This window comes from Carassius carassius, chromosome 2, assembly GCF_963082965.1.
Source record: "Carassius carassius chromosome 2, fCarCar2.1, whole genome shotgun sequence".
In the NCBI taxonomy this organism is placed as follows: domain Eukaryota; kingdom Metazoa; phylum Chordata; class Actinopteri; order Cypriniformes; family Cyprinidae; genus Carassius; species Carassius carassius.
In genome coordinates, this window is record NC_081756.1 from 43,685,914 (window position 1) to 43,710,261 (window position 24,348).

At 37.9% G+C, this 24,348-nt stretch overlaps 1 pseudogene; it reads left to right on the forward strand.

Moving 5' to 3' along the window:
* The first annotated feature begins 1,893 nt into the window (after positions 1 to 1,893).
* On the forward strand, positions 1,894 to 23,956 carry LOC132095492 (alpha-parvin-like; annotated as a pseudogene).
* Positions 23,957 to 24,348: the final 392 nt, after the last annotated feature.

Genomic DNA, 24,348 nt, shown 5'->3' on the forward strand with positions numbered 1-24,348 from the left:
ATTATCTCACTCCATAGTTACAGTGGAAACTATCACACAAAACACCAGTATTCATATTTTAGGTGACAGTGTGTTTGTTCTTAAAACGCAGAGCTAAAATATTTTCTGACATCTGTGTACTATATTCAGATAACACTACTGTACACTTCACATCCCTGAAGCTGTTTAGTTGCACAAGACACATAAGGAAAGGTGGCTTGCATGTTGGAAGTTCAGTTTAATTAAAACCTCATTTTAATTAGATTATTCTGTTTACAGGTTGGGATGATGATTCAGGGTCATTTCCATCAGTTATATTTGACTGATTTGCAAGGGAAAGACCAACATTTCCTGTTGTCATTTATTCAGAAACAAACAAATAAATAAAGAGATACACTCATAAGTAAGAATAGCAATAATTAAATAAATAAAATTAAGATAAATGAGTTTTAATCTTCACAGAAGCCTCATAAACTAGAGCTGTCAGCCTTAAACTGGAGAGAGTAAAAATGACCCGTTACCGCCCTCAAGTGGTTTAACAAGAGCAGTACAATTCAATAATTCCCCTTTAAATTCCATCTCATATTCAAACAATTCCCGGACCAAGCTTCAGTAGATTTTGATGTTTACTTTAAGATGATTGTTCTGCAGGAAAGTCCACTGATCCTCAAAGCTTCAGTCTAGACAAAATCGCTACTGTGGAGTCAAGACACCTGCAAATATGATTAAAAGATAAAAAATGAGACAAAACTACAGAATGTCACATTTTATTATTAGGTGATTAGTATTGGGACAGTTGCCTCACAGGTCTTTCTAAGTGTTCAGCTGTGTCCTGTTGCAATAATTGTTCAGATATTAAAATCAGAATGTGCTGTATCAGTTATAGCCATTGCTTCTGCACTTTGAGTCCTTGGTATTTGATGATGACAAGCAAAAGTGTGGAGAACAAGAAAGGCACTGCAAATAATCATAAGCATACAACCTCATCTGTGAAGCATGGTGGAGGTAGTGTCATGGCGTGTACATGCAAAATTCATGAGGCATGATTTCTATATGGATATAAAAACATAACGATTGAGCATTTGCAGATTCGATCACATCACTGGATATCATACAAAAGGAATACTGTGAAATACAAATCAAAATAAATAAAATCACAACATTAATGTCTTATAAAGAATCATGACTAATATATACATTAACTTTTTTTTCAAATCTGTCTCAGTCCTTATCTTTGGGTAAAATACTCTAAGAAATATGGGCTGGTGTTTTTCTCCAAAACCAAAGATATTTCTGCAAGCTGTCAAGAAATATATATCATCTAATATATCATCAATTTATTTTCTACCATCTAATATATCATCAATTTATTTTCTACCAATATTTAATTACATTTTTCAAGAAAATAAAATTCACATTTAACTTTTGAAATCTCTCTCTATCTCTCTCTCTACACATTTTTCTTTTTGCTTTTTTTGTTCCATGCCTTTCTTTACTTTGAACATCTCTTAGTCAATTCTTAATTTCTAAAATTAGTACAGAAATATGTTCACAATGTTTTTATTATATTAATATTTGAAATCTTTATGTAGCCTATTATTGCAACTCTAACTGCTGTTTGAATCAATAAAAAAATAGCAATATATTTCTAAAATAAGCTTTTATAAACATTTACCTTTCTGTGCACGCGAGTGTCTGCAGACAGTTTATGAACACTAGAGAGCGATATTTACCACCATAAACTACAAAATGTTGTTTAATATTGAATTTTAGTGCTTTACTTTTTTTGGCTCAATTATTTGTTTTTGTTGCTACTCAGTTTAAAATCTGTATTAAAATGCCATGAAAGCTTTTTTTTTTTAGACAGGTTTCTGTATTATTCAAAAACAATCTAACCTGCACAAAGAGAATATAATGGCAAAAGGTAATAGAATACACAAGATTACTTCTTTATGTCTTATAAAGTGAATACAAGTGAAAAATAAATTAATAAGTGTATGGAAGCTGTAGCATATCTAAAGCCCTTTCTTTCTACTCTGAGAAGATAAGAAACAGAAGAATCCAACATTCAAAAGCAGAAGGTTATCTCTTTCTGCCATCCACAGAATGAAAAGGTTAAAGCTGTTCACTTCTGATGTTCCTTGTTGTCAACTTAGGAGTATAGATATGTCAAAATGTCAAAACTAAAACGTATTCCCTTTTTCTGCTTCTTTGTTTTCAAGTCATCTAATTCATTCTTTCTATCTTTGCATTTTGACGCCTCTTATTTCTTTCACAATCTTGCCTGGGCTCAGTTCTCCACAAGAGATTGCATACAGTGTGGATTGATTTCATGTCTTTCTACCAACATGTGCTAGTTAATTCAATTATGTGATATGGGGCATACGTTACAAAACCATTTAAAACAGAACACTCTTTGCTTACGCAATTCCTGAAAATAGATATCCAGTTGAAAAGCAATTAGCCCAATAACGCTGAGCAGATGATCTCTTCTGCTTTGGATAAGTGGTGTGAGGCGTGCAGCATTACATGCCTGTAGACTGGAGAGAAAAAAGGTCAACAATATGGAATTATACAAAGCTCTATGACTATGTTTATGTTGCTGTGTGTGTGTATTTTTGTGTGTTTCCTCTATAGCAAACCATCTGCACGGCTTTAACATCCATACCACTCATTTAAAGCAAAAGTTAGCCCAAAAATTACACTTATTTTCTCCTCATTATGTTATTCCAAATGTGGATGAATTTTCATTTTCAGTGAAACACAAAAGGTTTTTATTGATTGATATAAAATAAAGTCTATATAGTTATATATGCATATATATATATGCATATATGCAATGGCTTTCAAATCTCATTTACATCTTTGCATTTTCATCATGAACACAAATGTAGTGCTTTTCCACATCAGGTGTAGATGAAACAGACCCAAAGAAAAATAGAGAGGCTGTAGTATCAGGAGGTAAAGGAGGGGGGTATTTTCTGTTCCTGACCTGGGCCAGAGTGACCTCAGCAGGGATGCTGTGAGAGGCTCTGTGGCGGCCGGAAGCCATAGGCCAGGATGTGAGTGGAGGCAGATGAGAGGGGGGCGGACCGAGCTAACCCTCCTCTCTCTACTGTGCTGCTCTGACTGTGCACCTCTGCAGGGTCCCACTGAAGTGGAGGGAGAAAATAACAGATCAAACACATCTACAAAGGCCTCTGGAGGAACAAAAATACAGTGATTCAAACATACCAATCATATCCTAAAGCACTCAGAGACTGGACTTTTCAATGGGCTAACCTCGTTCTTTAAGGTGCGTTTCACTTTACTGAACGATCAACAATCATTTTTGTGAAAGGTGTCTGTGAAAAACCGGTAAGGTTATTTATAAATGTATTATGCTAAACTTTGTTATAAAATGTTGTATTTAAATGTCTTGAACTTGTGTGTTAGGATGTTGCTTGGTGGTTTCTGGAGGTTTTGGGTGGCCCATGCAAGTCTAAGTCTAATTGTAAATATACTATTATTTATTGTCAATTAATGTTAATTTTAGCAAAAACTCTTTCATCATTTACCTACTGTCATGTCATTTCAAACCTATAAGACTTCTGTCCATCTTCGAGCACAAACAAAGATATTAATGAAATCGGAGAGATTCCTATCTTTCAAAGTCCATTCCCTGACACACTGCCACTTCAAAACGTTTATAAAGATATTATAAAAAAAAAAGAAATCCATATGAAACGAGTAATCTAATCCAAGTCACAATTGCTTTATATTACGAGTTCATTTAGGCTTTTATACTGTGTAAACATTGATCAACTTATTTACACTGTAGAAAATAGTTAAACGACTTGGCACAGCTTTTTGGTTCATGCTGCATAAGCAGCCAATGAACTTACTGCCTTGCATGTATATGGCTGGCTAGTATTCACTAGAGATTCCTGCAATGCACTTTCAAAGTATCTCTGAAACCCTCCACCTTCCCCAGCTCCACCTGTATTGATCTGCTACGGGTTATTTTGTATGCTATTTGTGCAGCAGCAGTATGTCTTAAATACTCATGGCACTATTTCACCATATGCATTGGCAGTAGCAAGTTCCTTTACTTGCTTGAAGCAGCAGCAATAATCTACAACTACAGCAATTATCAACAGCAGCAATTCAGCAGCAGCATAGCAGATCTATTCCGCCAAGACCAAATACATTAACATTGTCATATCCATCACCATGCTAAAATCTTCAGAGAGTTGTCATGATTGAACTATCTAGGTACCTATATTCAGTCAGTCATTTGTTTTCTGTATCGTTCAATGCAATTTCCACTTCATTTCAAATGAAAGCATGAAAGCTGTAATGTACTATACAATAGAGGACAAAAGCAAGGAAACAACCAGGACTATTGACCTCAGGAACAGCTTCTAGTTTATGCTACTCAAAACGTTTCTGTATTCAATTCAATTCAATTCAAGTTTATTTGTATAGCGCTTTTTACAATACAAATCGTTACAAAGCAACTTTACAGAAAATTATGTTTCTACAATATTTAGTAGTAGCTAGTAGTTTGTGCACGTTTGACAGGATTTTAGAAAAATAAAAATAATAATAATACAAGACGTAGTCAGCTAGATGATGAACTATCAATATTATTAATTAATAGTAATTATAGGATGCAGTCACACATGTAGCAATAATTGTTAGTTCTGTTTGTTGATTCAAGGTTAGCATCATCTGGGGTCCTCTGAGGGTCAGCATCATCTCTTCTCAGGTGTTCTGGATCCAGACTGGAGCTTGTGTAAATCCTAGTTACCACGGGATGTAAATCCCGTGGCAAAACATAGAAACAAAATAGAGACATCATTAGCATAGCTGCTGATCCAACAAAGTAAAATTAGTTTAACCCAAGCTAAAGAATAAAAATGCAGATGCAACTACACTCACAATTTAAGAGATACATTATTCAAATGCTTGGCGAAAGAGATGCGTTTTTAATCTAGATTTAAACAGAGAGAGTGTGTCTGAACCCCGAACATTATCAGGAAGGCTATTCCAGAGTTTGGGAGCCAAATGTGAAAAAGCTCTACCTCCTTTAGTGGACTTTGCTATCCTAGGAACTACCAAAAGTCCAGCGTTTTGTGACCTTAGGGAGCGTGATGGATTGTAGCGTGGTAGAAGGCTAGTTAGGTACGCAGGAGCTAAACCATTTAGGGCCTTATAGGTAAGTAATGATAATTTGTAACTGATACGGAACTTAATAGGTAGCCAGTGCAGAGACTGTAAAATTGGGGTAATATGATCATATTTTCTTGACCTGGTAAGGACTCTAGCTGCTGCATTTTGGACTACCTGTAGCTTGTTTATTGACGAAGCAGGACAACCACCTAGAAGTCCATTACAATAGTCCAGTCTAGAGGTCATGAAAGCATGAACTAGCTTTTCTGCATCAGAAACAGATAACATGTTGCGTAGCTTGGCAATGTTTCTAAGATGGAAGAATGCGGTTTTTGTAACATTGGAAATATGATTTTCAAAAGACAAATTGCTGTCCAATATAACACCCAGATTTCTGACTGTAGAGGAAGTAACAGTACATCCGTCTAGTTGCAGATTGTAATCTACAAGATTCTGTGTGGTGTTTTTTGGTCCAATAATTAATATCTCTGTCTTATCCGAATTTAATTGGAGAAAATTATTTGTCATCCAATCTTTTACATTTTTAACACACTCTGTTAGCTTAGATAATTGGGAAGTTTCATCTGGTCTCGTTGAAATATATAGCTGAGTATCATCAGCATAACAGTGGAAGCTAATTCCGTATTTTCTAATAATATTACCAAGGGGCAACATGTATATTGAAAATAGAAGGGGACCTAGGACGGATCCTTGTGGCACTCCATATTTTACTGATGATAAATGAGATGACACCCCATTTAAGTAAACAAAATGGTAGCGATCGGACAGGTAGGATCTAAACCATCTTAGAGCCTGCCCTTGAATACCTGTATAGTTTTGTAATCGATCTATGAGTATGTCATGATCTATGGTGTCGAACGCAGCACTAAGATCAAGTAAGACTAGAAATGAGATGCAGCCTTGATCTGACGCAAGAAGCAGGTCATTTGTAATTTTAACAAGTGCAGTTTCTGTGCTATGGTGGGGCCTAAAACCTGACTGAAATTCTTCATACAGATCATTTTTATGCAGGAAGGTGCTCAATTGAGCAGACACAACTTTTTCTAAAATTTTAGACATAAATGGAAGATTTGAAATAGGCCTATAATTTGCCAGTACACTAGGATCTAGTTTTGGTTTCTTAATAAGAGGCTTGATAACCGCCAGCTTGAATGGTTTTGGGACATGACCTAAAGATAACGACGAGTTAATGATATTGAGAAGCAGTTCTTCGGCTACAGGTAACAGCTCTTTTAGTAATTTAGTGGGTACAGGATCTAATAAACATGTTGTTGGTTTAGATACAGTGATAAGTTTATTTAGCTCTTCCTGTCCTATATTTGTAAAGCACTGCAGTTTATCTTTGGGTGCGATGGATGAAACTGAAGTGTTAGACGCTGTAGAATCTACATTCGCTATTGTATTTCTAATGTTATCTATTTTATCAGTGAAGAAATTCATAAAGTCATTACTATTTAACGTTGGTGGAATATTTGAATCAGGTGGCGTCTGGTAATTTGTTAATTTAGCCAATGTGCTAAATAAAAACCTTGGATTGTTTTGGTTATTTTCAATGAGTTTGTGGATATGCTCTGCCCTAGCAGTTTTTAGAGCCTGTCTATAGCTGGACATACTGTTTTTCCATGCAATTTTAAAAACTTCCAAGTTAGTTTTTCTCCATTTGCGTTCAAGACTACGAGTTACTTTCTTGAGAGAGTGAGTATTACTGTTATACCATGGCACAGTACGTTTTTCTCTAACCTTTTTCAATTTGATGGGGGCAACAGCTTCTAATGTATTAGAGAAAATAGTGCCCATGTTGTCAGTAATTTCGTCTAATTCATGTGTATTTTTGGGTACAAATAGCAGTTGAGATAGATCAGGCAGGTTATTTGCAAATCTTTCTTTGGTGGCTGGAACAATAGTTCTGCCCAGACGGTAACGCTGAGACATATAGTTAATATCAGTTATACGCAGCATGCACGATACAAGGAAATGGTCTGTAATATCATCACATTGGGGTACAATATCTATAGCAGTAAGATCGATTCCATGCGATATAATTAGATCTAGTGTATGATTAAAACGATGAATGGGCCCGGTGACATTTTGCTTGACTCCAAAGGAGTTTATTAGGTCAGTAAACGCAAGTCCTAATGTATCATTTGCATTATCAACGTGAATATTAAAATCTCCCATGATTAGCGCCTTATCAACTGTAACTAGAAGGTCTGAGAGGAAATCTGCAAATTCTTTTAGGAATTCTGTATACGGCCCTGGTGGTCTATACACAGTAGCCAGAGCAAGAGATACATTAGATTTCTTTTGCATGTCTGACAGTGTAACATTTAGCAGAAGTATTTCAAAAGAGTTAAACCTGTATCCTGTCTGGGTAAAATTGAGAATATCACTATATATTGTTGCAACACCTCCGCCACGACCAGTCTGACGGGGCTCATGCTTATAACAGTAGTTTGGTGGAGTAGACTCATTTAGACCAAAATAATCATTTGGTTTTAGCCAGGTTTCAGTCAAGCAGAGTACATCAAAACTATTTTCTGTGATCATTTCATTTACAATAACTGCTTTGGGTGTGAGTGATCTAATATTTATGAGCCCAAACTTTAAAAATTGTTTTTGTTCATTTACTTTACATTTTTCTGGTTTAATTACGATAAGATTTTTTCTAGATCCTACATTATATTTTGACCTCACTATTCGGGGAACAGACACAGTCTTAATAGTTTTTACAGCACAAGTACTTTTATCATTTAAGCGGGTGGAACAAAACTCATCATAATAGTTATTAGAGAATTGTCTTACTAGTCACATGGAGCGAAGTGTCCTGGAGATGTTGTCAGAGAGCAGCTCCGCTCCGATTCTGCTGGGGTGTAATCCATCAGCGCGAAACAGCCTAGGACGCTCCCAGAAAAGATTCCAGTTATTAACAAATAGCAGTTTCTGTTCTTTACACCATGACAACAACCATTCATTTAAAGCAAAAATATATCTCCACTTATTTCATAACATCCCAACTCCAGTTGGAGGATAAAGCAACATTAAGGCCCGTGTTGTTGGAATTAATGTTAAATGAGAACAACATCCTGACATCTGTGTTGTTGTTTGTCCAGATGTGGATTCCATATGTATAGTTTTGGCATCCTCCACGAGTTTGTTTGTGCAGCAACTTCACATCCTCAGAGACAAGTGTGACTCATGACATACAGATTATGTATGATGTGAAAGTGTTCATAAGGTTTCTTTCAAGCTCTTCACTGTTGCAGAAAATGGCATGTGGAAGAGTGAAGTATTGACCTCACAGTGAAGGTGTCAAGAACTCACAGTCTGACCCCACGCTGTCATTCGGCGAATTGAAAATACAGAGCGGGGGCTAGTTGTGTAGCGTAAACTGAAAGCTGTTCTAGAGGTCAATTATAGTCTTGGTTGTTTCTTTGCTTTTGTCCTCTCTCGTATAGTACTTTACAGCTGAAGATGGAACCTGGGAGATTTCAGCTTTTCATTTTCTATAGTCTTAGCCGAAAATGTTTTATTCTGACATGTACAACAGAACTGTAGCATTCAAAAATTAAATTAAATGGAAATTGCATTGAATGATAAGGTGGAGATAATGACTTAAAGATGGGCCAGAAAAAACAGCACCACAGTTTCTTACAGCACTGCAAGACTGAATAAGAACACTACATTTGCTCATCCCAAAAATCCTTGGAAAACATAATACATCTCTACAGTTATTTTATTGTGCATTCATATCAGACTTTATTATGTATTAAAATTCCTGTCTGAGTGCATGGCTTTGTGATAAAAGCTATAGAAGAAAGGTCAGACTATGTGTTGAGGCATAGCGTTGACCTTGTTTTTCAGTGAGAGAGTTATACCGGACTGTGCATAAGATTTTAGAGCATAACTGCATGGGAAATCTGCTCTGATGACAGCCCAGGGCCAGGCTGTGTCCATTGTGCCGCTTGTTTACATGGCTTTGAGGAGATAATTGAATCAGAGGGAAGGAGAAAAGGCTTACAAACTCAATGGGGTCTTTGTCAGGCCGAGCTACTCATTGTACTAAATGAGTTTTAGAGAAGTAAGTAGCAAGTCATGGCTAAATGATGATCGAAAAGCCAGCGTAATGATTACTTCCTTTAAGGTGTTTTATAGAACCACATGCAGTTATAAAGAAACAATGTTCTAATAGAAAGTACCAGCAACAGTACCATAACTATGTGAGTGTTTACAAAAGGCTACACGTCTCTGCTGTGACATTAGAAGGAAGAGAAGTAGGAAGTCGTGGCCTAATGGTTAGAGAGTCGGACTCCCAATCGAAGGGTTGTGAGTTCGAGTCTCGAGCCGGCAGGAATTATGGGTGGGGGGAGTGCATGTACAGTTCTCTCTCCACCGTCAATACCACGACTTAGGTGCCCTTGAGCAAGGCATCGAACCCCCAACTGCTCCCCGGGCGCCGCAGCATAAATGGCTGGGTTTGGATGGGTTAAACGCAGAGCATGAATTCTGAGTATGGGTCACCATACTTGGCTGAATGTCACTTCACTTCACAAGTGGTTGTTGTTCATTGTGAGAGGTTGGGTAAATATTTAGTAAGTAAATATGATTTCATATTTTCACATTAAAATTATTAATATATCCCTACAGTACACGTTTCATAATTTCATTCATTTTTACTGGAGATCATGTATTTCAGAGTTTCCATGCGTTCAGATTTCTTTATCAGTAATGAATTTCAAATATATGAATATTTAACCCTGTGCTGAGCAGAAAATCCTTTACCTAATTTACATTTTTTCAGATGTATCACTTCAGTAAGACGGTAAATAAATAAATAACATGCCTGGTGTTTAATCAGTGTAAATCCATTATTATTAAGTGTCTTGTGGAAGCTGCAGGTCACGGACAGTTGCTGAAAACAGCTTTTCCAACTTTCTTAACAATCTTGCTGAAGGTCCTGAATTTTAATGATTTATTTTATGAGTGTTTTAGTGTTTCATTTCAGCTTGCTTCCTTGGATAGCCTGGTACTCATACAGAAGTGTAATATTTGCAAAAGTAGTGATTAAGTTATAAGAAAGAAATGAAGACAGATTGCAAACTGTTGTTGCGGGCTATGAAAAACCTCAAATGTAAGCTAGTTTTGGTATAGTCATCTTGTTTTTTTTCATTGCATAGACTCGAGTCATTGCTTTTTTTGTCCTGCTATCGACAAATGTCACAGGAATAAACCAAATAAAATAAGCCTGGTTGAAAAATTCATTAAATAAATTGCTGCAATCTAGATGTTTTAAAATATTAATAAAATAGCATCCAAAAAAATTCAGAAATGTGATTTGGTAAGGCTTTAACTTTATTAATTACAACTAACTGCTAACATTTACAGTATATTATGACATATAATGGAGATATGAAATTATAAAGAAAAACATACTCTGATGAGAAATGACAAGTAGCATTCATTCAGTCAGGGCGGCCGATTTCTTCTGATAGTATCTTTTTTCTGATCATATGCATGTCAAACAAATTTAAACTCACTGATGTTTAGGCATGTATCTGTCAGATTATTAGCTATAGTTCTGAACACATGTACTGTATATTTGCATTTCATAGTGTGCGTGATACAAATGTGTGATACAAATCTTATTATATACAGTACATATAAAAAAATAAACATACAGTACTGTACTGTATAGTAATTACTGTAAATTATGCTATGACATTTTGAAATGTGCTTTTAATCTAAGAAAAAAGTTATTTCTTCCTTAAATTATTCATTTATTTAGTTAGTCAGTTTTGTTTTGCTGGGAAGTTATTTCACAAACTGTTAATTAGCTGTTATGCATATGTTCTAAACCTAGTTCATGGGGACGCTGGGAAGTTGCTTCCCTTGCCCTCAACTGACTGTGTTTAAAGCATGTTAGAAGCAGCTATAGCAGGATACAGTGTTGATTAAAAACAGAATGTCGATATCTCTAGGGATCTGTACCGATTCTTCTTCTGGACTGCCTCTCACAGGGATGTGCTGCAGCATTGCTTTACTGATTGGCCAGTATTGATGGGACCACTGGGCAGATGGAGAACGAGAGGGTGTTTAGAAGATCAGCTACCTGAGGGCTAGTTGAGATGCCACGTGTCTGTGTCATTCACAGGATGGCAGGCAGAGTCAATTAAATGAGAGATTCAATGAAATAGCAAGATTTAGAGGCTTAATCTATAAGCATTAACTATCACTAAACTGGTAACAGGTTTGAGAGTTACATGTCAACTATAGCAGTAGAAAGCCAACTAATGATACATTTGACACTGTCTGCATATTCATGTCAACAGAGTGAATAGCAATCCCTTGTGAAAAAGAAGTGCACTTAATAGTTTTGAGTATGCATTTATAGTGTCCTTTAAAGCTCAAAAATATATTTTGAAAGATAGTATTTGCAGAAAATATTATGTTGATTAAATGAAAGGTCACTGAAGTGTATTTAAAGATAGTACACTTTCATACTGTCTGTTTCTCAGCATACAGTACACACACAAAAAACTTTCTAATCACTTATAAAGTAAAATTAACAGTTTTACTTGAAAGTTGCATTATGTTTTAATAATGTTTATGCTTTATAAAAGTACACTTATTTTGATGTGATGACTAACATGAGCACATGAAAAGTAATTTTATATGCAATTTAACATTACATTTACAGTGTAAAATAAATATATTTTAAATGTACTAAATTGAAAATTCTTTATTAGAAATGTGCAGTTACCCATATATTTAAATACATGCACACCTTTCAATATAAATTACAGTAAAGTATGTTTTAGTTTACCATAAATTCTTGTTAGTATATATGGCAGCACACCATATTTAAAAAAACAAACAAACAAAAAAAACAAACAATACAAATAAAAATTACATATAAAGATGTACTTAAGTCCTAATTAATTGTGACTTAAAACCAGTTTACATTTTAACAATGCATTTAATATACATTTATCTTATTGGTGATAACATGCAATTACATTCAGTTTTCACTTAAGTGTAATTTTATTATTTCATTTATTTATAAGCACTCTTTTTAATAGTATGCTTAAGTGTTTTTGTTTTGACATGGGAATTGTAAAACTGCAAATGGGTTATAGTTGTCTCTGCATATTGTGCATATATTATGTAATAATTAAAATACATATAAGTATTTAGTATTTTAAATATAACTTATTTTAATCTACAATATGAAAATAACAATACTTTTTTAAGTCTAAAAATACACTCTTCACCTTCAACAGTGTTGAAATGTGTGTGTTTTTTTTTTTAGCGGTTTCTAAATATTCAGCAGATTAAGTGAATTGAGGGCCTCAGGCAAATATAGGAATGGGGCCCTATACATTTACACACATTTACCTAGATCAACCTTGAGGTTCCTTTTTTGTTGTGATGCTTGCTGCTGGACAGTGATTCCACATTGTTGTGTCCAATGTTTCTAAATTGTTTATGTACGTTATAATGGGATTCTTTCATTTACATTTATTAATTTAGCAGACACTTTTATTATTTCATGTTGTAGACCACAAAATAAAAATTTATTTACCACTGAGATACAAGTTTTAACAAACAAACAAACAAACAAATAAATAAATAAATGATTATAAAATAATAAACCTCACAGTCTAAAGAAAAGGGATGAGTCAGAAGTATAAATTATTATATTATTTAAAACACTGGTCTGAACAAAAACTGCAGACTGGATTATTGAAAATGGTCATTCATTCTCTGCCAGTAGGAGGTGCTTTTGGAATGTCAGAAATATAGTGGTTTCCCCGGTAACGGCTTCAAACAAAGCAGCTGAGCTAATAAATGATACTTTATCAGGTAAAAAGAAAATGCGATCAAAACTTTTCTGAAGACAATCAGTTCCCTTCAAAGGTTCATTCATATAAAAACTTGTAACATTTTCTTCAAAGGCATTTTTGTAAAAATTGCTTAAATATCTTAATTTAACTAAGGCCTAGTTCTGGCTTAAGCTAAGCAATGTTTGTGAAACCAGGCCTTCACATAATTAATCTAATCAACATGGGCATGGACAAATATGGATGTTTTATGTAATATATGTTTATTTTTAATGAAACCATAGTTAAAAGATCATGAAGAGTAGACATGTCTCTTAGGTCATAGATGTTTTTCAAAGAACATGTTCATGTCTATTAAACACATGGATATTAAAACATAGAAATACTAGGTTCCTATTACTTCTCTTTCTTTGTACTGAGCAATTTACTTACATACACAAACCTGTTTGCATTTTCACAAGACAGGGCAGCTCACTTCTTCTGAGCATGTACATTTATTATTTATTATTATATTTGTTTGCCTCTCTGTGCCACATACTGTATTCTGATGCAGCTAAATTCTAAAAACTTTTTTCATTGATATATTTGACTATTTCTGCTGTCAGACAATGGGATGAATATGAAATAATTACTGAAACGCGACCCATTAAGACTAACCAGCTCTCCTTTCCAAGATGTTAATCTGCACAAAAATCCTGATTTATAATCGTGCCGTCGCCTGATAAAATCAAATAGGCTACACTCAAGATAAAGACAATAGCTGTGCTATGATTTCAGCTATACTTGAATGTAAAATTAGAGAAGCTGAACAGAGCAGATGCAGAGAGAAGAGTGTTCACCTGAGCTGGGAAAGAGAGACCTCGCGCTCGTGCGGCTGTTAGTTTCAGATGCATAATATTTTCATTTGCTACAATCAGGATAGACAAGAAGCACGTTCAACTTGGATATGCAGATGGATGTTGTGGTAATAAACACCGTAACCAGCAACAGTTCGCGTTTCCTTTATCTCGTATATGAATAGCATTTTAGGGGGCCTTTGGCTTTTGGGGGCCGAAGGCAGTCATCTACCTAATTGGTAAGTCCACCCCTTCTTATGTTAAAGGAACACTCCACCGTTTTTTGAAATAGGGCTTATTCACATTATTTCCTACATTTAGATAGGTGGGCAAATGCATTTTTGTGTCAGTGCATGCATTGTTTTAGTTTGAATGGGTCGGCGTTAGCTTAGCTTAGCACAATGAATGGAATCCTTTGTTGCCAGCTAGCATGGCCTGAGTAAAAGTGATCAAAAAAAATAAAAAAAACCCCCACCTAATTATTTCTTGTGGCCTGCGTATTCACAACGAGTACAAATAGCGATCCAGATTAACACTAGGCGATCTCCTAGGCAGATATTGACTTGGGACTATATTATGGGGAAGCACAGGCGAAGCACTGCTACTTCGGTGCAGAGATATCACGCAACACATGAAATCCCACGAATTCCGTCAACATAGCGGCATGCAACGCGTCAAAAAAAACAGAAGAAGAAGAACATACCGGCGTGACCTGCACCGAGTGTCTTCGCTTTTGGATGATTTATTTTGAGAAGTTACAGCAAACATGGTTATTACCTGCATAGCAAAAGGTTGTGAGAACAAGCAAAGGACATACACGAATGTAATGTTTCACAGAATTCCATCTAATGTGGAACTGAGAAATAAATGGCTAGCAGCTCTGGAGATCTGTAGTTCAACGCCTCTCAACAAAATAAAGCAGTATCGTGTTTGCGAAGAACATTTTGCACCAGAGGACTACTTTGAAAACACAGGAAGAACAAAGTGCACATGTAAGTTGTCTTTTATTTCTCTTCCTATATAACCTATATTGCCTGTGAAAACATCAACTCTATGTGAATACAGCTATAATATGGGTCGATCTATACATGCGTCATGATTAAAATAATCACTTACTCTGTGGACAGCTGTCGATTTGGTCCATTCGTGGTGGGGCGTTTTTTCCAGTTCACTTTGTCACACCGGAAAAAAAATTGAGTACTGCAGAATGGATCAGCGCCGTGAAATCCGCTGTAGATGTGACACAACTTCGGATACGCTCATCTTGATCTGACGTGTTGAGCCCGGTCATCAATGGCAAAAACATGTCCCACTCTCTACAGCATAGACACTCTATTTCCGTCGGCATAGATTGGCATATTCCCCCACATTCACACCACCAGTTCATGTTTGCTCTCATCACGAGCGATCGCAACCTCCTCCTCCTGTCGTTCTATTTCCAAAGCACGCAGCTCGTCTTCTGTAAACTCTGGTTCAAATAGGTATGGTTCTGGTTCTTGACTGTCTGAGAAGTCACCCTCTTCGTCTCTCTCAAAATCAGCCATATTCATCGCCATTCGTGTACTGTAAGGAAAATAGCCAGGCAGCTACTATTCACGCCGGTATGTTGACGGAAGTCGTGGGATTTCATGTGGTGCGTGTTATCTCTGCACCGAAGTAGCAGTGCTTCGCCTGTGCTTCCCCATAATATAGTCCCAAGTCAATATCTGCCTAGGAAATCGCCTAGTGTTAATCTGGATCGCTATTTGTGCTCGTTGTGAATACGCAGGCCACAAGAAGTAATTAGGTGGGTTTTTTTAATTTATTTGATCACTTTTACTCAGGCCATGCTAGCTGGCAACAAAGGATTCCATTCATTGTGCTAAGCTAAGCTAACGCCGACCCAGTCAAACTAAAACAATGCATGCACTGACGCAAAAATGCATTTGCCCACCTATCTAAATGTAGGAAACAATGTGAATAAGCCCTATTTCAAAAAACGGTGGAGTGTTCCTTTAATATACAATATGATAAAAAAATAAAATAAGTCTAAAACATTTCACTATCAACAATGCTAAAATGTGTTTTTATAGTGGTTTCTAAACATTCTCTATTTTAATGAATATTGCACAATCTATTGATTGAAGGTCTGAGTTCTTTTGTTAAGCTGAACGTGTTCAGGGATGAATGCATAGCATTAAATGAGATGCTTTGAGTAGCCCCCTCCCCAGTGAGGCCAATACTGCATAACTGACCTCCAGCAATGAGAAGCACAGCTTCAAAAAAGCTTTGTTTTCAGCTCTGCCATTTTGAGAATTGCTGCAAATGACACTACCTTTTATGAGGTCATAGCATAAAGTGTGTATTTTTTATATTATATTCCTCAGATTGGCTGATAATATTAATCAAGGTTTCTTGCATCAGTGATGATTTTTGACTCTCTCTGGGAGACAGAAATTCCATGTTGCAGATGTTCAGAATTCAGAAAATTACAGCATATTTTCTATAGTGCTTTAAAATCTTATGAAGGAGAATTCAGTTTTTCATGACATGAAGCATTAAGTGGTTCAAGAGAAACCCTCTTTAGTTACCTTTGTATCATATTTTATTGATGTAGTGATGCATTTCTTTTCATAGAGTCTGAGCTCCAGGAGGAGGGAATGAATGCGATTAACCTACCCCTCAGTCCTACACAGTTTGAGTTGGACCCTGAAGACACCATGCTTGGTAAAAATTCTCAACATAACTGAAGATTCAGACATGAACTACACAGCCTTTGTTGTACTAAAAGCTGCTGTATTTCCCATTTATCTCTCAAAAAAAGGAGAATGAAGTCTGCACCATGGTTGATCCAACTCAAGGAACGATCCCAAACTCCAAGAGCTAACGAAAGTAAATCAGCTCCAGAATGATTGTAATACAACTCCTTCTCTGATCTTCTTCACAAGCTTTGGTATTTTTAAGCAAAGACATTCATTGAGAGCTTCAACTTGCAACAAAACAAGTTATTCGAGTGTTACTGTTGTCATCTATCATGCAAAGGGGCACAATGTTCAATTCCTGATCTAATGTTATTATACAAAGTACAATACTTACTAAAAAGATAACAATGGCAACCAAAATTTAAAATATGTGTAAAAAATAACTGAAAGTACACATTGTAAAAAACATTTTGAAGTTGTGAATAAAACTAAGATTATTGACGTACATTTTAAAATAAAATACAATTTTAGTATTTCTACCTCAAAATGTCACATTTAATTTCACGAGTTCACACTTAGATATAATTTAGCTGAGGTATGGTATGCATATTTGGCGTGCTGTCCGGGGAAGGGCTCCGAGCTCGGGAATGGCCCGAACCCAGAGTACCCCCCAAAAAGCAAGAGGACAGCCGCCAGTTTATTTTTTTTTTCAGGATTTGGCGAGAGGTCTAGACTCAAAGAATCTGACGGTTAAGCCTTGCCTACCATCAAATGGAAAGGTAAGTTGCGTGGCCGGGAGACTCTTACCAACGTCCGAAGGGAGCACACGCATCGAACAGGTAAGTCTCGCCGACCGTAGAATGGAAAGGTAAAGGTTGTCTGGCCAGGAGGCTCTCGCCAGCATCCAACGGGGACTTCCTGTTCCCGGAATCGACTGAGTAAGCCTCGCAGGCCGTAGAATGAAAAAGGTAAGTTTGTGTGGCTGTGAGGCTCTCGTCGACGTCTTATGGGAGTTCGCTACTCACGGCATAAGACGGGTAAGCCTCGACGACCGTAGGATGGAAGGAGGGTTTGTTTGTGTGATTGATACTTGCGGCATCGGACGGCTTGCTATTGGGTAGATCGGTTTTGTGACCTAAACGACGTGGAATGGTAATGGTTGTCTGGCCAGAAGGCTCTTGCCGGCGTCCGATGGGAGCACTCGCATTGAAGGGGTAAGCCTCACTGGCCAAAGGATGGAAAAGATAAGGTTGTCTAGCCAGGAGGCTCTGACCGACGTCCGATAGGAGCTTAGCTCCCGGCATCGAATGGGTAAGCCTCTCTGGCTGAAGGACGGAAAAGGTTGTCTAGCCGGGAGGCTCTCACCGACGTCCGATAGGAGCTTAGCTCCCGGCATCGAACGGGTAAGCCTTGCTGGCCAAAAGACGGAAAAGGTAAGGTTGTCTAGCTGAGAGGCTCTCACCTACATCCAATGGGAGCCCTGACTCCATGCATTGAATGGGTAAACCTCTCCGTACGTAAGACGGAACGGCAAGAAAGGTAGCCGGGGGCTCTCACCTACGTCCGAAGGGAGTGTGAGCTCCTGGCAACGAACGGGTAAGCCTTGCTGGCCGCAGAATGTAAAAGGTGAGGTGGTCTAGCCGGGAGGCTCTCGTCAGCATCCGATGGGAGCTCGAACTCCTGGCATCGAAGAGAGAAGCCTCGCCGACCATAGGATAGAAAAGGTAAGGTTATCTAGCTGGGAGGCTATAGCCGGCATCCGGTGGGACGTTTTTTTTTTCTCTCCAACCAGCAGAGGGAAAATTGAGATTGTTTTATCTGCGAAGCACCCGTTGGTGTTCGGCGAATGCTTAATTTGCGGTATTGGATGGGTACGTCTCGCCATCAGAGGGAAAATTGTTTTAGCTGTGATGCACTAATTGGTGTTCGATAGGTACGTGTCGCTGACTGAAAGGATAATTTTTTTTTTTTTATCGGGTTAATCTGGTAAGCTTCACTGGTGGTCGGATGGAAAGGCAAAGGTTGGCTCAACCGGGAGTACTCTTGCAGTGCCTGACAGGGAGTTCAATACTAAGAACAATTTGGTTGTCTACGAGGGTAGACGCTGTGAGGCTTACTTGAATAATTGTTTAGCAAATCCAATGAGCTGCTTCCGATAACGAGTCAGAAAATCTTGGTGCAGTCATTGTATTCGAAATTAAGCGTGCGAAAAAAAAAAAAAAATTCCTGTGCCAGTGTACCCTGAATAGGTGCCATGAATCAGCGATATGGTCATTGTCGAATCGTCATATTGTCAGCACGTGAGATCGATGGTACATATCGACGATGTAATAGTGCATGGGTGGAGTAAGAGAAAGATTCTTTATTTTTGTCATAGCTTACTATTTTCCATTTTAACCATGCAGGTGCACGAAAAAGAGCCTATGGAAACACCAATAATCGAAAAATATACTTTCAGACGTACTGATAAACTGGCATTAAATATAAAATATTATGTTTAAAATGGCTAGTTCGTGTAGTCGGCACTACTGTCACCTCGCTTGTCCTTTGACAAATTTGCCGCATCTGCGCACGGAAGTTATCAGTCTAAATGTTCTGCAAAATCAGTCAACGGTGCAAAACAATAGTAGATTTCATTTGAAGTCCAACGATTTAACCCTAATATGGACGTAAACGAACGCCTTAAATATAAGGTATTCAAAAACAGGTAAGTTCATATATTTGGAGTGAGTTCGGTTGAACTGATGCCTTGGTCATACGTGCTCCGGACCACATGCCTCATGATGGGACCGACGCGCCGCCACAGAAACAAGAATGAGATGCATTCTAACGTAACTGTGGCATTATACTCCATTAGTGAAAGCTTGTTTAAGATATGGCACGTATCAGATTACCTGTTAAAGTACAATGAAATACCTTATATCTGCAAACGATGTATGTCTATTTGTGGATGGAGACTTCTTCGCCGCCTACGGGCTCAAATCATCCTTTGAGAGCACGGGCGAGCGTGAAATTCAGTGCTGAGATGGGATAATGGAGCAGTTTGATAGCCGAATTATGATAGGCCGCCTAATAATGATAATAAAAAACGTTGATAGGAGAATGAGTCTGATATCGTCTTGACTATCGTGGATATGTGATACTATCACCGCAACCTAGGATGCATGGCATAACTTTCAAGAGGAGGTGATGTCGATGTGATTTTTTTTTTTTTGGGGGGGGTAGCAGACACTGCTGCGGCAGTGGGGAGATACAGAAAAGGCTCCTGCGGGAGCAGACACTGCAGCGGCAGTGAGGAGATACAGAAAAGGCTCCTGCGGGAGCGGGCACTGCAGTGGTAGTGAGGAGATACAGGAAAGGCTCCTGCGGGAGCAGACGCTGCTGCGGCAGTGAGGAGATACAGAAAAGGCTCCTGCGGGAGCAGACACTGCAGCGGCAGTGAGGAGATACAGAAAAGGCTCCTGCGGGGGCAGACGCTGCTGCGGCAGTGAGGAGATACAGAAAAGGCTCCTGCGGGAGCAGACACTGCAGCAGCAGTGGGGAGATGCGGAAAACAGAGAAGTAAAGGGGAGTATGAGAAGAGGAGGAGAGATAGCTGCTTGGGACGCCTGCAGAGCTTGCTTCGGCTGCTTTAGATGTTGGCTGCGGGAAGAATAAAAGGGTTAGTAACGTTTGATGGGGCAAGCTAAAAATGGATGGGTAGCCTACTGTGTTGCCAGCTTAGCAATTAGTTGCCTGATTTGACAATTCCTCAAGCCTTTTCCACATTACTATGTTCCTGTTGGAAAAGCATCTTTCCTCTCATTTGGCCTCCGGCCTTTTTAGATTGTCTCCTGAGCGGATACATTTGGAACGCTGTTTTCACATTGTAGTATGGACTGTGGAAACAGAGGCTTTTGAAAACGATGAAGCATGTTTAGTCTTGTAAAAAACATTGTACCAAAAGACATGATTATAGCAGTAACGTTAACCCCTTACCAGTCACCCCCCATTTTTGGCATGGAGACAGAAATGACATACCCAAATTAAAAATGTTTCTGCTCATGATTCTTTCTGACTAGATACATGATCACATTTGTCCACGAAGCTGACACTTCGAAATTTACTGTTCAGGAATCGGAATCATTTTCCTGACATAAATTACTAAATAACTGTCACTGCAAAAATGTTTTATCAAAACATTGGTCAAATATCGAAGCTAGAGTCTTTAAACTTTCAATTGATGCACGGTTTGTCCAGATCAAGTAAGAGAGTGATGTTTAACGTGCTGTGAAAGTGAAATGATAATAAACTGGGGCCGTTGGCGATGCTTGCAAGCAAATGGGTTAATTGCAGTTATGTGCTATTTGCTTCCAAGTGGTTTCTAAAGATATTTACTTGCCTGCTTTTCGTATTACGGTCCTAAAAAGGCAATAGAAATTTTACTCACACTTGCGGTCCTGCGTCAAAACACGAGGGAAGTTGCGTTTTAGATGAATTTTGGGTGATCGCGCCAGTGAATGGTGAAATAGGTCCTTAAATAAATGCCAGAATACTTGTATGAAACTTAAATTAAAATGTAAAATTACATTTATGTATTTAGCAGACGCTTTTATCCAAAGTGACTTACAGTGCATTCAGGCTATCGATTTTTTTTTTTACCTATCATGAAATTTATGTCTGTATCATCTCAGTGAGGTTTAAAGGTGCACAGTAAGGCAAATGTAATGTCTTTGGACATTTCAGTGTGGATGAAGACTCTGGAAATAATGCCTTGGCTTCGTGGTTAAAAGTGGCATCGTCATCCGACGGAACTACGTCATGACGTCATTTAACAAACTTTAGCTGCAAACCTGCTTTTAGCGTCTTCACCTGAAAATATATTGGTTTAAGACACGCGGTCTGCGCCGCTAGAGGAAGCGGCCTCAAACTGCGCCTCGGCCGGAAAAGCCGCGGTGAAAGGCTGAGCGGCGGCAGGAAGTGAGAGAGGCTTGCTGCAGTAAGAACTGGGGTGCGTCCCAGGCTGGTTGAATGCCTGCTGCTGCTACAATCCAGTGCTCGAGGAGAGCTCGGTCTTGGGCGGCACGATCGTTGTGTCGAGCGAGGCGAGCTCGGGGCTTGCACGGTCTATTGGCCACGACGTGTGGCTTGGCGAGAAGAGCAGCTGTCGCGATGACGCTTAATGGTGCTCAACGGCCGTGTTTGGCTGGGTAGGAATGATCGCGGGTTCGGCAAAAGCAGCAGATCTGAAAAATCCCCGGTATAGCTCTCTTCGTTGGTAGGAAAATTGGGTCTGTGATAAGATGACAGACGGAGCGAACCAGCATGCTGATAAACCGTCAATGGATAGAGGTAAGTCAGCGATATTTATACTATGGGATTGATTACTTGATTACGGTCCACCTTTGTTGATTAGGCTAAGTATCTGACGCACTCCTCCCGAATCTTGTTAATAAAACATCATTTAATGTGTTTTTTTGTGTGTGAAATTTCCTGTAAATTTCTGAGTTAAAATTGTTTCAAAGTAAATCCTTCACCAAAGTTTTTCAGTGCAGTCTATACAGGTGCTGGTCATATAATAAGAATATTATCAAAAAGTTGATTTATTTCACTAATTCCATTCAAAAAGTGAAATTCATTACACACAGACTGATATATTTCAAATGTTTATTTCTTTTAATTTTGATGATTATAACTGACAACTAAGGAAAATCCCAAATTCAGTATCTCAGAAAATTTGAATATAACTTAAGACCAATACAAAGAAAGGATTTTTAGAAATCTTGGCCAACTAAAAAGTATGAAAATGAAAAGTATGAGCATGTACAGCACTCAATACTTAGTTGGTGCTCCTTTTGCCTGAATTACTGCAGGAATGCAGCTTCCTGGTATACGGCTGCGTTGACCTTGGACCTCAGAAAACACAGTGGACCAACACCAGCAGATGACATGACATCGCAAACCATCACGGACTGTGGAAACTTTACACTGGACCTCAAGCAACGTGGATTGTGTGCCTTTCCTCTCGTCCTCCAGACTCTGGGACCCTGATATCCAAAGGAAATGCAAAATTTTTCTTTCATCAGAGAACATAATTTTGGACCACTCAGCATCAGTCCAGTCCTTTTTGTCTTTAGACGCAACTGACGCTGTCTGTTGTTCAAGAGTGGCTTGACACAAGGAATGCAACAGCTGAAACCCATGTCTTGCATACGTCTTTGGTAGTGGTTCTTGAAGCACTGACTCCAGCTGCAGTCCACTCTTTGTGAATCTCCCCCATATTTTTGAATGGGTTTTGTTTCACAATCCTCTCCAGGGTGTGATTATCCCTATTGCTTGTACACTTTTTTTTAACCACATTTTTTCCTTCCCTTCGCCTCTCTATTATTGTGCTTGGACACAGAGCTCTGTGAACAGCCAGCCTCTTTTGCAATGACCTTTTGTGTCATGCCCTCTTTGTGCAAGGTGTCAATGGTCGTCTTTTGGACAACTGTCAATTCAGCAGTCTTCCCCATGATTGTGTAGCATACAGAACTAGACTGAGAGACCATTTAAAGGCTTTGCAGGTGTTTGAGTTAATTAGCTGATTAGAGTGTGGCACCAGGTGTCTTCAATATTGAACCTTTTCACAATATTCTAATTTTCTGAGATACTGAATTTGGAATTTTCCTTAGTTGTCAGTTATAATCATCAAAATTAAAAAAAAATTAACATTTGAAATATATCAGTCTGTATGTAAAGAATGAATATAATATACAAGTTTCAATTTAATTTTACAAACACGTTTCACTCCAATATTGAATGGAAATGGTGAAATAAATCAACTTTTGATGATATTCTAATTATAGGACCAGCACCTGTATGTATGTATATATATATATATATATATATATATATATATATATATATATATATATATATATATATATATATATATATATATATATATATATATAATTGTATACATAATACTAAGAATAACAGGAAAGGCTATTTCAATGTTGAGGCATTTACTACCTTGCAAGCCACAAAAGCAAGCACTGATTATTAACTTGTAAGATTTGCAGTACAATACTTTTTTAACATGCATAAACAATTAGTAATTTTATTTAAAAAATCCAAGCATCTCCACTTCTTCTGTCTTTAATGACAGGTCCTCATTGACTGGATCAATGACATGTTGGTGGGAAAGCGAATGATTGTTAAGGATCTAGCTGAAGACCTCTATGATGGGCAGGTTCTTCAAAAACTTATATTGTTGTTCCAGTAAGACCCAGTACTCTTTTGTGTAACCTTTAAATTGTGTATTTATTCCCTGAGAACCTGGAGGGAGAGGAGCTTGAATGTGGCTGAGGTGACTCAGTGTGAGATCGCTCAGAAACAGAAGCTGCAGACAGTCCTTGAAAAGATCAGTGACACTCTCAAAACTTCCTCCAGGAACCTTAAATGGAATGTTGACTGTATGTAGCTTTGGCCTCTTTTTTTCATTTGCATGATGGCTAATGGGTCTTAAGCCCCGAATGTTTTGTCAAAAGCCCTGAATCTTTTAGTTTTTTTTAAAATAACTTCAACTTTGTTTCATTTCCTCTGGAGCGGCAAAAAAATTAAACAAAAGCTCTATTACTGTGCGTGGTGGCGGACGGTAATGCATTGCGCATCACTCAGCTTGTTTGCCAACTGCCAATAAAAACTAACGAAGAAGAATTTAAATCTTCTTCTTCATCGTTGTCATTAGGGGCTGGTGGGCTTTTTATTTCACCGGCGTCATAGCGAGCTCACTGGCTAACTGGCTGAAATTAACATTATGGACATAATTTTTTTTTAAAGGAACACTAACAGTAAACCTCACCGGCCAGAGAG